Source organism: Ambystoma mexicanum, chromosome 10, assembly GCF_040938575.1.
Source record: "Ambystoma mexicanum isolate Mex_15411 chromosome 10, UKY_AmexF1_1, whole genome shotgun sequence".
Lineage (NCBI taxonomy): Eukaryota > Metazoa > Chordata > Amphibia > Caudata > Ambystomatidae > Ambystoma > Ambystoma mexicanum.
The window spans coordinates 147,329,714-147,344,703 of NC_090932.1; the positions used below are offsets into that span (position 1 = coordinate 147,329,714).

Here is a 14,990-nt window from a genome sequence, read left to right on the forward strand (position 1 = left end):
ATAGAATAGGAAATATGGACAATATGTACAACATCATAATTTTTTATAAATATTTTTCATTTTCTTTGTAGAAAAAGGATATGGTATTTCTAGCGTATTGATAACTTATTGGTAAAAGAAAGAACATTTTAAAAAAGGGTTTCAAAATAAAAAAAAGATCAAGAAGAATGTGATCAAACGAATACAACCAGAAGATATAGAATCTGATAAAAACAATCCCATAAAAAACACATTTCAAAAACCTCAAGAAAAATATTTCAAAAACATATATTATTTGAAAATGTTAGGTACAAAGTGCATTGTATTTGATAACATGAAAATGTGTGAATGATTTGGTGTGCAATATCCTGAGGTCAAAGCATGAACATTTGTTATTTTCTTATGTCATGCACAAGATCACATGTTTTGATGAAACAGTATCCGAGATTGTCTCGTTTCTGTAGGAGCCCATAGGTAGGCCAGGTCTCAACAGAAGTAAAGGGGGGAATATGTAGGGAAAATGGGGCTCTGAAATCAAGAGCTGTGAGACTCTGGTATGAGACTCTGATGCACATCTGGTGCGAGTCAGTACTGTGAATTCATATAACACAAAGAGAATATTTGAACTGATCTTTCCATGGTAGCCATAGCATGGCATAGTGCCTCACCATGGTATAGCATGGGTTGTGTTGCAATGAAGCATACAACTAATAATTACTGACCATTATTACCCTAACCTACAAATTCCATACTAATATTGAAGGCAGCTCAGTCCATAGCTCACTGGTGCAATAAATTGGTGCAGATTACTGGTACAAATTGGCCCATTGCATGAGATTGGAAGCACAGGCTGTGCGGCGTTGCTTTAAAAATGCAAGACATAAACCTGCTTCTGTGATGAAGATGTGAGCTGAGGAATGTGAAAAGTAACATTGCTTAAAGTAGCTCTTGTGTCCATATTCTGCTGGAGGAAGCCAGCATAGAGAAATGTAACTCTTTGGCATCCATTTGCTGCCCTGAATCTCTATGCAAATGATGGCAGACAAAGCATGTGTTCTCTGAAAGATTATAGAGGTTTACTCAGAGGAGGTGGTGTCTGATTGGTATGTGACATCACAGTCAGGGGCTAGCAATTCTTACACTTTCTGTAGGAAAACATACATCAAGGGGCAGAGCACGGAGAGGGCTTAAAAGGGAAGTGCAGAGAGAGAAAGGGGGCTGTCTCTGAGAGGATCTAACTGCCTTTGCTGACTGAGGATCTTGCATGTGTTTTGCAGAGTTTGTTCCTGTTGCAAAGGAAGGAGGGTGCACTGAGGGGGAGACAGCTGTGCTGAGACCGAGGGCACACTGACCCTATACCTTGCTGAGTCTTCTGGTGTGAATATTTCAAGCATTATTTAGGTGAGAATAAAGTACAAAAGTGAGGTGTGTGTAACTTTTTAAAATTGCAAAAGTAGAGGGCTATTTTCGTGCATTTTTCTACATTGCCCAAGAAACAGATCTCAGACATGACTGAAGGCTTTAAGCTGGCAAGACAAATGCTAGGTTTTAAGTCCATAAGATAGCAAAGTACACCAAAACACTGTGAACTAGGGCAAATCATAAGGAGCTGATTCCCCATATTACGGTCTTCAGGTGACCTGATAAGTCTATGCTGAGTTTCTACACCAAACTACCAATGAAATGCCACTGAAGTAGACAAATTGAGTCCTAGTGCGCAAAAGGTCCGGTTCTTAGCTTGCCACTCATGGTCCCATTATAGGAATAACACCAGATAGCCCTACGGCTTTCGGACTGATAAGAAACCCCAACATTTTTATGCCACTTGGTCTACCGGAATTACTGGCAGATTACAAGTGGCGACAAGGGTGGTAAATCCTCATTCCATGTAGTCCCCGTAATACCACCTATTTTTGCCTGTAGCATGGCGGAATTACCGCGTAATGAGTCCCATTGACCTCTGCTGGAGGGCTGTTAATGATACAAAAATACTCCAGGATATGTTACCATTTGAACATTGTTGGTGTACTCCGCAGGTACAACCTGAGTGGTGGGGAGGTTTTCTTTTTTTAAAGTTTGATTTGATGTTTGATGCATAATTGAAATAGAAAACAAATATACTGATTATAGCTCAGGTGAGAGTGATCTTAAAAAATATATATTTTTGAATACTCCTGGGAACCTTCTTCTATGTGACCCTTGCTAGCCAATGCAAAAATCTAGATACAATAAACAGATGGCTATAAATAAACTAATACATTCATCTCTAAGTCCAGTCAATGTTTTCTTTGGGTTAGCTGGATTTTATGAGCCAGTGTCTTTACATGGTGAGTGTTCTCTGTAGGGCATCTCAGCGCTAATGCAGGGTAATAGACTACACTAAGATCTATTTGACCAAACTAAGGCCAGTCTGGTCTTCAGTTTCCTCCTTATGGTTAGGCAGAATTATACATTGTGCAGAGAAGTTGGAAGAGAATTCCTGGAGTTTATGATCACTACAGATGCTAGTACAGATGCTAGTAATGTTGGATTGGGGGAGGTTCGGATGCAAATTGAAGAAGGAAACAAGTATGTGGTGGCATTTGTGTCACATTTGTTGAAAGGTGCAGAGAAGGCATATGCAATCATAGAGAAAGAGTCTTTAGTTATCAGATGGGCTGCAGACAAATTCAGAGGTTTTGTCAGGATGACACTGACGATAAGTCTCTGATTGCAGTGTTTTCTCCAAGGGGTCTGGACAAATCATCAGGTAGAATAAGAAGATGGGTGTCCAGATTAAAAGAATTTGACTTTGCAGTGACATACATTCCTGGAGTAAAGAATTATGCACCGGATTGTTTGTCTTGAGTGACAATAGTGGAGACCAAGTGTGATCGTGAAGATCAAGATGTAATTTGTGAGATATCAGAACAATCAATTTCTAAGCAATTTCTAAGCAAGAATAAAAGGAAGAAATGTTGAAAGATACTAAGATGAGTGCTATAAAACACCTAAAGGAAGGAGGGTTAAGTAAAGTGACTGTACAAGTGTTAGGAATGGAAGCTTTCTGGAACATATGAAATGAACTGTGTGTCCAAAATGATATTCTAATGAGGGGAGATAAACTGATACCACTAGAAGGAATCAGAGAAAAGCTGATACATCTTGGACATGAAAGTCATTAAGGAATTGTGAAGACCAAATGCAGAATACAGAACAGCTATTAGTGGACAACATGTGACACCCAAATTGAGAGGATTGTTAGAAATTGTTTCCATTGTATGAATAGTGATAAAGCTTCCATTAATGTTAATGGTAATATTAAAGGTATTTGTACCACACAATGTCACCATCAGAGTGGTCCCCAGGCCCTGATGGATCTGAAATTGAGAGTGTGAAGAAAGAGGCGGTGTGGGGGGTTAAAAGTGTGTAGTGGGAATACGAATATGAGAATTGTGATGTCCTATTGGCAGCTTCAGTTCAGTTTACACCATTCGCTGAGCTTTAAGTGCGAATTCCCATGTGCTGTTGTGCCGGGATATGTCTTGTTAGCCTGTTGTTGCAATGTGGTGAAGTGCATGTGGATTGCTGTGCCGAGAGGTTGTTGTGTGAGTTTCTGTTTGAGAAGTGTATGTGGAAAGTTGAGGTTTTAGAATTAGGTTTATTGTTGTTTTCCTTCTTAACTCTTTGTCTTGCGTTTCTGGGCTCTACATTTATGATTATCCTGTGTGTTCGGTGTTGTAGATTGTCCGCCTTGTTGGCGGGCCTGTTGAGGAGTGGCAGTTTTACGCTATGTTACTCTAGTGGTATGTGTATCTGGCATTGCCAGATTGTTATTTAGTAGTTTAGTAGTAGGTATAGGCATTGTACAATGTCCAATGGCTCTGAAGGACATACCGGGGAGACCATGGGAGAAGCTGACGATTGATGTGATTGGACCTATATGAATTGGTGGTTGTCAGACATAGTGTGTTGTAGTTATAGATGTGTTAACCAGATGGGCGGAGTTGCTAGTGATGCCACATATTACGGCTGGGGGAGTGATTACATTTTTAAAGGAGTTGTGTGTCTGTGAGGGTTATCCTGATATAATTCTTACTGACAATGGCTCCCAATTCAAATCAATTGAAATCCAGGAGTACTTTAAGGAGCGGGCCCTTGTGCATCAGACTAGTGCCATATATCATTCTCAAACCAATACGGTTGTGGAAAGATATAATAGAGTGATGAAAGAGGCCATTCGATGGGCGTGGTCTAATGGGAAAGATTGGAAGGACGCTGTGAAGAGGTTGATGGTGGCTCATAGATTCACGCCACACAGCACACATGGAATTTCTCTGTTTGAGCACAGCAGAGGGAGAAAGGCCAGTAATAAGTTGTTTCTAGGTTAGATGGGTGATGTGACCAGAATGGCGGTGGTAGGGGTGTTGGATGATGTGAGGGAGAACATCAGAGAGAGACAAAAAAACAAGGTGCTGCAAGATAATAGACAATTCATGAAGCCCAGTTCTCTGTAAGTGGGAGGCTAGGTTAGAATCAAACTGCCTGCCGTATTGAGAGAAGATGGATGTCAGTGATCTAGCCAGATTAGAGTGATAAAGGTTTTTGAATTTGCTGTGAGGACGGAGGATGGGAGAGTATGGAATTTGGAAATAGTGATGGTTGCGGGAGCAAAGCATAATGAAGTGATGTGTGGCAGAAAGGATGTGAGTGGGAACAAAGGAAATGGTGGTGTATGTTTCTTGCCAAATGAAAGACATGTCATCGTCAACTTCAAGGTTTGGAAGGAGTTATCGAAGGCTGTGATATCTGGAGGACTATTCTCTGTCTTGAGGGGCCGGTGAAAGAGAGGGGATGTGTGGTATCGTGCCTGCTGGAGGCAATATTCTAGAATGAAAGTACGACATCAAGGAGAAGCAGAGACTGTTGGGAGGGGACGGAGAAAGCAGGGCTTGCTGCTAGAATCCTTACATATAATGCAGTGATTTCATTTACAATAAATAATATTTAAATAAAGTATTCCTTGTGTACGAGACACTACAAAGTTAATATATTGTCGGTAACAAAAAAGTGCTATGCCTACTTTACAAACTATTCACTTTTTTTAATTGATTTACATGTATTGTAGGTTTTCTACATCAGTGATGCCACTTCCTATGATAACCAGGTCAAAGGTCATTTGTCAGGTCGTCGGTCATGTGGTATCACTTCCTGTGATGCCACAGGGCTAGTGATGTCACTGGCATATTGGTGAAATTAAGCCCCTGCCATCATCTCAATTCTGTGTACACATATTTGCTCTTTGAGCGTGCTTTGCAGCTGTGGGTACACCCTTCCAGGAAAATAGTAATGATGAGCTATTGAAAAAAAAGGGAATTGGTACATATTTTCTGTTTCTTTAGAAATGAGACTGAATATGCTGGTATTAATAATGCAGGTCCTATCATTGCCCCTGTAAATAATGACGAGGAATGTTTTAGTCACAGGCAGTCTAGACACACACCGAACGCAACCATTTCCTTTATTTAACTTTCAGCCGAATTGTCGCTTTAAATTGTGATACATGTCCGTCTTGGCTTTTCATTAAATTAGGGTTTCCCCTGCAGGCTCCGAATCGTCAGTAGAGCTCTTGGTAATTGTGGCGAGTCGCCAGCGGAGCGGCGTATGTTCAGTCTAGTTGAGAATCCGGTGCCCAGCTGCCATTTGGCTTTTTAGCCATCACTCTTTACGAAGAGCTGTTAAAGCAAACGCAGTTCTGTTTTAGAATTACCTCAACACGAGGAGAAGCAGAAATGTTGACAGAAGCCATGTTCTCTACAAGCATTAGTCTTCAAGAACTCTCACGTCATAAGGATAGAAAGACTCATGCGCCATCATAGAAGATGTTGTTTTAACAAGGGAATACAAGTCATTCTGCTACACATGTTTGGGCTGAATTTCATAAAGCACAAGCAGCATAGTTCCAAAGAGAAGCAAAGAGCAACTGAAAAGCTCTTTAACGTCTGTATTCACATTGTCCTTTTCTGCTAGTCTTGCAAGGGAGAGAAGCTGTGGCCTCTGCCGCGCGCATGCTCCCTTTCCACCCACACATCAGCTTCCCACTTTCCCAATTTCTCTTCCCCCATTTCACATCTCCCTCTGCCTGCACCTCTGTGTTCCATGTGCCTTTCTGACCACTCCCCCCTTCCCTCCTAGAAGTCTTGTCCTTAATCTGTTGGATTCCCTGTCTACCAGGACTCAATGACCAGCCAAACAGCGCTCAATGGTCAGGGAGTAGTGAGGTGTGGCCCGAATGTAAATGGGATGGCTAGAATATGGGCAGGAAGGTCACCACGCTCCCATCGCTCTCCCAAGATGCTGACAACCTATGCCTACCCACCACTGTCTTGTCCACTTTGCAGCATAGACCCACTCTCTCCTTTCTGCAACAGTCAGCTGACCAGCGCGATTGGAGGTGGTGACTGGGGCTGTCCTGGCGTGTCCCCTTTGTTTCTCTGAGGCCAGACGAGCCCCCCACCCCCATAGTCTTATCATACTTCTGTCAAAGGACTGTGATGTTGGAGGCAGGTCCAGACTTTTTACTGGAGATGAAGGCGGGGCACAGCGAATTGGCACTGCCCCCACCTTGCTTTTCACCAGTCTCTCACTGACTTTTCCCACGCAGCCGATTTCACTGAATGCATTTTGTAGCTTACATCAATGTGCCATTCATCAAAAATAATGTCATTAATGGTATGTGCTACTAATAGAACGGTGCATGAGAAAGGAACACGACTGAATGCGCATTTCAATTCAATATAAAATACACTATTTTAAAGGCAGTCGTTGTCTTTTAGTGTGCTACAGGTGTTGGCCAAACATATATATATATATATTCAGATCTTTTAGTCAATTCTCCAAATGCACGGATCCCAGTTCCTGATGCATTTTATTTCTTTGGGCCAGTTAAGGTTATGCAGAAATGGACGATGTGCTATATTGTTTCTTTATCAACTGTGTTTAACACGGTTTGGGATTTGTGTCACGTGCTGCAGGTGTTTGGCAGAGTTTCGAAGCAAATTCTTAGTACGCTCATGATTCGTCAGTTACCATCATTACAGGAATCAGAGCTCGGATATGAAAGCCAGCAAAAACTGTCTCTCTGGGGAAACCAAAAGCCTGCCACACAACCCTGCACCTACACAGGTCAGCTGCTCCTAGCACTTGGAAATGTACTTCTTAGCTCTGAAGAGATTTGCCACCGCTGTGTTTGCCTTGTATTTAAGGCATATCAAAGTGTGATCAAATGATGTGACTGTAAACCCCATACTGAGAGGGTAATGGGGCGTGTCAATGCTCTGAGGTGCACATTTTGCATGTTCAGAAATGGGAGGTTAGCATAAAGCTGCATGGTGTGTGAAACGATGTCTACCAGCAGGTGATCATATAATGCATTTTCTTTCACTGTTGAAGCCAATCAAAGTCCTGTGTTAATGGATCACGCCCTCTACTGCTGAAAGCTGCCACCATTACACGTCTCCTCAATAAGCCCACTGCTCACCCAACTATTCCAGAAAATTACTGACCCACATTCGACCCTCCCTTTCTTGGGAAATAACTTTGATATGATCAAATTTGTCAATTTGTGGTTTTCTGTGAATTCGATAAGTTTCTCTATGACAATGAATCTTACTTCTGCATCTAAAGAAACACTGAACCCAGCCTTCTCGAGAACAGATCGTAGAAGCGCTCAACAGCAATTCTCTGGTTGCAGTCATCCTCCTTGCCTTCACAACAAAGTGGATGCTTTTAATTATGGCATCCTCATCAATATGCTCCATTCCACCATTGGCATGGACAGCACGGCCCTAAATAGTATGATAAAGGACCTCAATGTCAATCGAGGTGATTTCTACTCATGATGCTTTCCAGCTTCCTTGATGTGTGCATGCACCAAGATTTTATAATCTCCCCATGTTTGTTTAATATCCATGTCCACCACCCTTGCTAGACTGATAACCCCCCTCACATAATACGTTTAGATGTACGCAGATGATTCCCAGATCCTCGTGGATACATCTGCACACTGATATCGACACGATCCCATCTAGATACGGTTCTCTCCTATACGCTCTGCCTCAACCCTTCTAAGACCTATATCAAGGGTTTCAGCCTACCCCATCCAGCCTCCCCTCCCCCCTTCACATGGCTCTCCACCTTCTCTTTCCACAGACGGGAAAATGTGAAAACGGTTTGAACGTAGCGTGCCTTTGACCACCACCAAATTAATTCTTCTGCAGTCAAATCTCACTTCCAGTTTCATATGATTAAGAAAGTACCCCCTACCTTGATACAATGAAGAGATGGAATGTTGCTCAAGCCCTGGTTCTATCCAGTAAGGACCCCTGTTTCTAGGTACATATGGGCCTCTCCAAGAAACCCATCCTTCCGATACAACTCCTCCAAAATAAGGCAGCCTGGTTGATTTTCTCTCTCAGGCCCCGTGAGTCAATCTCCACTGCTCGGATATCTCTGAGATGGCTCCTTGTTGAATATTGAATCGCCTTTGCCTCATATACTAGATCTTTGACAAGAAAAGTCCACTTTACCTATATGTCTTCCTCACGTAACCCACCCAGACTAGAATATGGGCAGCTTCTGTAACACACAGTAGTGATCAGCCTCTGTGAATCTGCTTCACACTTTCAAGTTCTGTAGAATCAGGCACAGGGGATGCATGTAGACCTCCTTCAGAGAGAAAAGCTGGTACAAACTCCAAGCTGAAATCAGATCTGAGCATTCTCACAAATAATGGTGTATAAACTCAAAGCCATTCTACTGAGCATCTATTACCATGGTTCAAATTCGTATTCCTTCACCAAGAACCACCCTTCACTGTAGTTGTAAATACCTCTGAATAATAGAATCATGTTAGTATTCATTAAAGGAAAAATGTAACATATGTTAAATGCAGTGAACCTGATTTCATAGCACAATTATGCATTTGAAACAAACTTTGTAACTTGCAATTTCATGTTTTTACAACCATTAATGTTCCCAGGATTGTGAATCAATGTGTTTCTTTGCACCCTTTCCACACGTTAAAGTAGGTTTTTGCAATGTGGTGTATTACACAACTTCAAACTAAATAAAGAAATATTACCCTTAGTAGAATGTTTATAGGCTCACTTGCCTTTTCATGATGGAAGTTGGAGGCTTTCATTTAGGATGGGGAAAATAGACCTACAATTAAACATGTGTTGCTTAACATAGTCCTATAGTTGTCATATCTTGCCAGGATAGTTTGTTATGTGTTTCATTCACATTTAAAGTCATCTCTATAAAATGGGGTGTTCACCGTCTTGTTTACACTTTCAAAAAGCCTACCACTTGCCAGTCATGCTTCAAGCCCTAGAGAGTACTCAGGCCACCACCATGGGAGAAGAGTTTACAGGGTTCATTTTCTTCTCCATTTCCAGCACTGCTGAATACTCACCTCCACATCTGTCTATTTCGCTGATTCCTTAGTCATGGATGTTCTATACGTACACTACTATATACTTACACTACTATATACTTACACTACTATATACTTACACTACTACTAGGTTGCTGATGATAAGATACCATCTGACTTTTCTGTAACCAATGTTAAATTGTTCTTTAAATCCTGTTTTCTTTTGTTGTGTGTGATCTCCGATGCATGTGCCTTAGGGCGAAATCTGTGTTGTGTTCTTCATTGACTACTACTTGGCATGCGCCCTCAAGATGCATGTCACTGACCGCTGTGAAGATTTCCAATGTGGCGGAGAGATATTATCTGTGCTCGCCTGCTGCAGCCCTGCTACGAAACCCGCTGTTTGGGTTTCTTCACTTGGAAAGGACAGTTTAGGGTGATCCAAATTATACAGTTGTTCCATCACCACAGCTCCCAGACAGGCCACTTCCCATGCAAGTGCCCCCTGCATCTAGCCACTTAACAAGGTGTTCCATTGATAAAAACCCCTATAGACGAGGGGGTGTCAAATTGGCCAAATGGCCAGGTGAGGACACCCTCTCAGAGCTGCCGGAGAAACTAATCCCAGAGTAGTGTCATTTTGAACTAATCCTATCCTTCCCTTCAGCTCTGCTATCTTGCCTGGGGCTATGTTGTGATGATTGACAGCTCGCAGCGCCTTCTGCACAGATGAATGGTCCATTACCTATCTATTGCTAAAGAGATGAAAACATACGCCAATACTCCCTGGCATCACAAAGGCCTGTCCCCGTAGGAGTTTGCCTTCAAATGTATTATGAATTTTAAGGAAGGGGTGTTAATAAGTAAACAAATACTACAAACACATGTATGGTTATTTGACATAGTATTCACAGATTTGACCACGCAGAAATGCACAGAAACGCTATGCATGTTCCTGCAATTCCAAATTCAACATGGCAAGCCCTCTGCAGAAGGGATGGGTTCAAGTGCTGGGTTTTAACCTTATGAAGAAAAGGTTTGAAAGGGCCCGATTCATGGAACTTATTGCAGGGGTATAAATTGACTTTGCACTGCTGACACAAACCCTGATTCATGGAACTGCGCAAAGTGCATTTTTTGCTGGGCAAAGTCAGCGCAAAGTCATGTCGTACTGCAAAAATGACTTTTCACTGACGTTGCACTGACTTTGCACTGCAAAAGTACACTTTGCACAGTCAAAGGATTCAGCGTTTCTGTCGGCAGTGCAACGTCGCTTTTGAGCAGTGCAAAGTCACTTTGGAACGTGCACAAAATTCAGATGCACACATCCAGATGCCCTTTCTCACCGCCTTTGCACATTGGCAACAATAAATGGGTGTTTCTGTGCATTTCAAAATGTTTCCCAAATCTACAAATGGAGCGCTCTTTGAAATGCACAGAAAAAAATCACATTCCCCTACCCCTGTTTGGAACGTGTGCAAGGAGATGTGCACTGCATGACTCAGTCATTGCGTCCCCTGTGATGAATGTGGTTTTAATCGTGGCTGCCCACTTTCATTTCTAGACCACAAACAGGTAAAAAATGATTATTTATTTTTGAGCATTTCACAATGACAGGCCCTTCAAGGGACCACACTCTGAAATGTGCTCCCAGTGCTGGGAGCTTGTCATACATTAGAGAAGGGAACGTACTACTGACTGTAATGTTGGCAAAGTGGCTGCCCAATGCATCGTTTGCACTGCCATGCAGCCCCCTACCTTTTATTGGTCCACTTGCACATCTCAGTACTTGCCCCAAAAAAGATTGTGCCTTATTTTCAAGGGTGTCTAAATGTGCTCTTTACAGATGCGCATATTCAGATGCCCTTTTTCACCCTTTGCACAATGGCACAAATAAGCACTGGCCTTAAGGGGGCCCAGATAGCCCCCGCGGTGCAGGGAGTCCAGCCACCATATGTCCTGGGAGAGAGCCCCATTTGACATACATTTTTTTTAATGTCTTTTCTTTTTGTAGTCACTCTGCCTTCATAACAAAATTATTTCTGTTACGCAGTAACAGAAATAATGTCTTTATGAAGGCTACAAAAAGAAACAATTTCTTTTTGACGTCTGAGGGCTCCCACTGCCCCATGACACGGAAGCCTCTAGGCTGCAGTCCTCCATGTCATGGGGTGGGGGAGCTCTATGTGAGGAATTCGACAATCAGCACGGGGAGCGTGTGCTCGCCTGGGCTTTTTGATTTTTTGAAAATGGAAATGAATGATGGGAGACAACCTCTGAAAATATGTGAGGCTATTCCGCACACATTTTCCCTGCTCACCGCACAAAACGCAAAGTCACGTGTACTCCGGAAAGACACCACCTACAGGCGCCATCATCCCCTACATGTTCAGCTGGAATGTGACAGCCAAGGGTACATCAAAACATCCAGAGAAGGGCAGCACGTTCCCCCTCTCATGGCCAGCCTAATTAAATATCAAAGACTCCATGGATCCGCCCTGTGCTATTGTCTACGTTCTGTGTGGTGGCCGCGCTTACTGACAAAAGTTAATTGAAGCAGGCCTGCAGATAGGCCTGGTCAGAGAACTTAAACAATGGGTAGGAAACAAACATGAAGAATGGCATGTCTGGATCCACTATTTACCGTAAGTGGACCTCTTTCAGCGGGATGAAGTGTGTGATTTGAGGGAGACAGAAGTCTGTTCTTACCACAAACTTGAAGGTAGACCTGCTCTTTGAACAAGAGCCACAGAGGAATCCGTTAACCAGAGAGACACTTTGATCTACAACAGACAGGAACATGGTCGGGACTTAGGAGTACATGCTGTCCCCTCTTACCTTTCCTGTTGAAAAGCACTCTGGTCCTGATCTCACATATAACAGAAAATTGTTGGTGGGGACCCTGGATTGGTTCCTTAAGGTAGGCTTACCCTGCACCAATCACTGGGGACTATTTGGCTTTAAAAGAGGGTTGAGCCCCTCACTTAGCAGATCATCAAAATGCTTAACCAGAAGCAGGAAAGAAGAACTCATCAGTGGACCCTGGCTGAAGGTACAGTCTACCTTACATCTTCTGCCACTGAAGGACGGCCAGGATTTCCAAGAGGCAAGTAAGATCCTTCCCCCTAAACATCTCTCAGGGAACAGAGGGAGATAACGGACTCAGAGGATCTGTCCAGCAGCACCAGAACTGATACCCAGCCAGCACACAGCATGCCCGTCTAGGTTCTGTGAGCAAGCTTCTAAGGTGGGCACTGCCAGAGAGTCTCTGAACAAAGGACAAGGCCATTGCCTGCAAATACTATCCTCAGATTTGGAACGTCCACATTAAAAAGATGGCACAAGCCCTGCAAATAAGCTGGGGGGCGTGCCACAACAAGCATCAACCAGCTTACATCTTTTAAGGACATTTTCAAGGTTGTTGAGCCCTCGAACTGCAACTGGTTGAGCCACTGACTTTTGTCATGCTGTAGTCACCGAAGCTGTCCCAGATGCCTCGGCCAGCATTCCAGATCCGCCAACCACACAGAGAGAGCAATTCTTGACCCTGAGCCACCGTCTAGGCCAGCCTGTAGCTGTCCGTCCAGCCTGCCGCCTAATATGCGTAGCTGACTCCATCTTGAACTCAGTCACAAGAACTGCAAAGTGTCCTGGAACCGACTTGACGCTGTCGAGCATCATTATCATCTCAAGCACCGGGTACATTGTGGTTCTGTCCCCTGGTCCTTTTCCGAAGTCCCCTAGTGACATTTACGACCCCTTTCTCCCTTGGCGCTGAAACCAAATAACCTTCAACAGTTAAGACTGATTGCTTTACCAACTACCCTCCTGTCAGTATCCAGAGTGATTCCCTTTCCTTCGTGAAACTGTCTGTCCTCTGTGTTCCTTTACAGGGTGGGTTGTATGTTGTAGTGTGCTAGAACTCTTTGTTCTATTTTTTTATTTATTTATTCGGATTTGTAGAGCACACATCAGCCTTAGGGCATATAGAAGAATAATAAAGTAGATATGTATATACAACATTGACTGGACAGTCCCTTTTATCATTGGGTAATAATTGTATTTTTGCTGTGTTGCAACTATCCCACGATATATGACTTTGTAGAGATACGCCTGTCATTCCGTCCATGTTACCAAAATTGGAAAAGGGGCTTTATAATGTACTTGTGTTCCAATCTGTTTGGATCTCTTCTGGTGTACAATGTCAGTCTAGAAAAATGGATACCTCTCATATGTGACCGCAAACGTATTTTGATGGCTGTGAGCCAACAGTCTCATGCACGACATGACAGAATATAGGTTTCCGAGTTTGCTAATTAATGGCCATTTTGATGTAACAGGAATCGCCATTTTGCTTCCTAACCATTGCTCATTGCTTTCTGTTCTTATTGCTTCGCAGTACATTTTCTGCTTACACTTCTCGACTGTAAAACATTGTTGTCTGCACGTGAAAGGACAAGGCCGCAGGGCTGCGAGGATAACAAAAGTTTGTTGAAACACAACATAGGCAGCACCAGGAAGAATGCCTGGCTCCCTCCCAAATGTAGCCTTGAAGCAGGGCTACCGGGCATTTAATCATTTCGCAGCTGCCAGCCAGTCTCGTTATATGGTACAATATGTTAGAATAAAACAGCTAAAGGCTTCAATCATGCTCTTCTTACGGCCCCCCCTTTGCTGAGCCCTGTTCGAGCGTGTCGGCTCCCAGGACACGAATAGCACCTCATAGATAGCAACGTCTGGAATGCAACTCTTCCCCGTATGTAGCTCGTTTCCAAGAACAGAAGCGCTGTGTTCCGTTCAACAACTGAAAGATGCCTCTGCACTCACAAATTGCAAATTGTTACTAGAATAGATATTTGAAGGTGTCATAGTTGTCGAAGTCTCCATCATCACACCAAGTTCAAAGAAACCCAATAAAGGGGGGTGTTAAACATGTCGTGGCTGATTGCTTGATATGCATTTTGTATATATGTAACTGATGTACGTAATTCGCTCTCTTGCGTCCCTCGAGGTCTAGAGATACACGTCGCGGGGCGTGCGACCGAGTTGGCCAACTGAGACTTTTGCTTTGCAATAAACCCTAGCTTTGGGAATACAACCTCGTGTCTGGCGTATCTATCGTGTGTGGTGACTCGCCTTGTTTCCATAGACCTAAGGGACCCCTAGGGGCCCCTTTCATACTAGAGGAGTGAGGTTGATTGATGGTTTAGAAACCGATATTCATTCCTGGACCACAGATGCCTTGGAAGTTGATTTGTCACACTATATGACTTCAGAAAAAAAATGATTTCTTTTTGAAGTCCCTCTGCCTTCATAAAGGCAGAGTGACTAATAATTATTTATGAAGTCGTAGTGACTTAAAAAATACATTTATTTTTAAGCAATAGGGATCCCCTCAACCCCATGACTTATGCGTGTGTGAGCGTATGATGAAAGGATGCACAATTAAATGTATGAGTGGCTGGGTGTGCATGTTGAGTGTATGGTGAATAGGTGTACACTTAAATGTATAGGTGGCTGCCTGGGTGAGCCTGAATGATGAACGGGTGCATACTTAAATGTACAGGTGTCTGCCTCTGTGAGTGTATGGTGAAAG

General features: G+C 43.1%; 1 protein-coding gene across 1 annotated transcript in view; it reads right to left on the reverse strand.

Annotated features, from left to right (window-relative positions):
* Nucleotides 1-14,990, reverse strand: part of TACR1 (tachykinin receptor 1) — a 2,197,909-nt gene that overhangs the window by 1,356,350 nt on the left and 826,569 nt on the right. The gene's annotated exons all lie outside the window — the stretch shown is intronic.